The sequence below is a fragment of the Dendroctonus ponderosae genome, unplaced genomic scaffold (assembly GCF_020466585.1).
Source record: "Dendroctonus ponderosae isolate FM_Combo_2020 unplaced genomic scaffold, Dpon_F_20191213v2 Dpon_F_20191213_2, whole genome shotgun sequence".
In the NCBI taxonomy this organism is placed as follows: Eukaryota; Metazoa; Arthropoda; class Insecta; order Coleoptera; family Curculionidae; genus Dendroctonus; species Dendroctonus ponderosae.
In genome coordinates, this window is record NW_026018165.1 from 640,191 (window position 1) to 642,644 (window position 2,454).

Genomic DNA, 2,454 nt, shown 5'->3' on the forward strand with positions numbered 1-2,454 from the left:
AAACTTTTAATTTGTGAAGTGTTAAACCACATTGTGTAAAAAACAAAACTAACAACATTTCTTTAACTGGTGAACGGTTAGACAATAATTAATTTTGCTGTGTTGAATTAGTGTTATCACCTTAACAACGGTAAGTAGGGAACTATATTTCGTTGGGATTGTTCGGGTAGTGAGATTTGCTCTGATTTTTGTGTATTCCCATTTTCGCCCTGTCCCATTGCCACTTAAGGACCTAGGTTCCCAATCTTAAGTGGAATAGAAATTCGGTCCTCCTAAAAACCCTAGTTCCTAAGTCAAGCAGTCTTTGTAATTAACTAAAACTAAAATTAATACTAATTAAATTTCTTTGGGGCTTTCTAAGTAAAACCCCTGGCATCCCTGGATTTAACCATTAACTTTTAACTTTTAACTAATTGTTAGGCCCGTTGGCCATTAATTTAACAAAAATAATAATAATTTTCCCCGTACCCGTACTTTCTAAGATATAATTCTTTTTGTTCCTATTAATGTATCTTAGTAATCTGTGTCCTCACCCTTTCCAATTAATCCCGCTTGGTTGCCTATGATGAAATAGTCGCCCAGTGGGTACAAGGCTCTGAGGTAACCAAGTACACCCCTCTTCCTTGGATCACATCCAAGAGTCGAAATAAGTTAATCTACGGCTGGTGGCTAACGGAATCACCATTTTGCTAACTTAAACCTACTTTCAGCACCCTAAGATTTACCTGAAGAAAAGTAAAAAGGCCCAGACCTAAGAAGTTTCCCCGGCCAATTTATTTTTTATATACCCAACTTACGGACTGAGGAAAAAATAGAAAAAGAGCTGGGGCTCAGGACTCCCCCTCGCCAATTTTTCTGAACAAATTCTTAATCAAAATATGACTGATCAGGTTAAGTCTGAGGCAGGTCGCAAAGGATCGACTGGTGGGGACCACCCTGCAAAGGACGAAAGAAGAGAGGGAAGACCCTCGGAGGGTTCATTGGGACGTTCGCCGTCGTCCCCCGACCTGGAAGAGTGCTTTGGTTTTGCGACTTCCCGCAGGCACGTTAGTATGATAGGTCAACAAAAAAATTTGTGGGGTGCGTTGATAAGGGATCATTGGGTCGAACAAACGATTTAGCAGATCACGCTTTACTTTTTATGGCTCAGGGTGTAACGCAAAAATGGAAACAACCAATTTCGTATTACTTTACAAAAAATACCATAAGTGCTGCAGATTTACAAACGCTAATAAGTGAAGTAATACGAGATCTAGCAAACATAGGCCTTCATGTCAAGTGTACAGTGTGCCACCAGGGACCTACCAATGTATCTGCATTGCGACAAAAAACTGAAAATAATTTTTTTTTTATCGAAAATGGAAACAAAATTTATATATTTTATGATTCTCCACATTTATTAAAATCAACACGAAATGCTTTGTATAAATTCGTATGATATTTTATATTCAGAAAATAAAACTGCAAAATTTAACCATATTCAAGAAGCTTTTGAAATAGACCAGAAAAGGCGATTTCAAGCCATGAGAAAAATTCACCGTAATTATTTGTACGATTTGGAAAGTAGTCCACTTATCAAAATGAAAGTATCAATTGCAGCAAAAACCCTCAGTCATACAGTTGCCGCCACTTTAGAATCTCTTTACTCAGATACAAGTTTTTTAAAAAGTGAGACCATGTATACCGCAGAATTTGTGGCAGATATAAACAATTTATTTGACAGTTTTAATGCAGATACATTATATCGTCAAAACGGGCTTCCTCTAAGATGTGCAATAACAGCAAAAAGCAAACATGCAATTTTGGAATGAAATGGAACATAAAATTACATCTTGGAAATTTTGCAAAAAAAAATGACAACAGTAAATTTATTAGTGTTTTTCCATTTAAAAAGGGGTGGTTCAATAATAGTAAATCGATTAGAGAGTTGTGGCTTGATTGTCATAAAGCAGGATTTACCTTTTTAAGAACACGTGCTATCAATCAGGACTCACTTGAAAATATATTTTGCGTTATTCGACAACAAGGTGTAGGAAATGTTTATCCAAATTGCTTTCAATTTATGTGTAGTTTAAACACTAGTTTATTAAATAATTTAGTATCAAGCAGAAGCATTTCAAAAAATTGTGAAGATGATAATATGTCACTTTTAGAAAATTTGCGAAACTTTTTAGAAGAAAAATCGCCAAGTTTATTAAGCCCTAATGATTTTATTGCTACTCCATTTCCTGGGGCGGTACAGGAAATAGAAGAAAGTAATTTTGACAATCAAGCAACTTCTTATGTTTGTGGATTTCTGGTCAAAAATTTAAAAAAGCATTTTAACTGCGATATTAGCTACGGTTGTCTTTTTACAGATGAATTAGAACAACATCATTCATTTGTTACTTTTAAGGAGTACGATAATATTAAAAGACTGAATTATGTAACTAAACAGCTAGTCAATTACGTTAG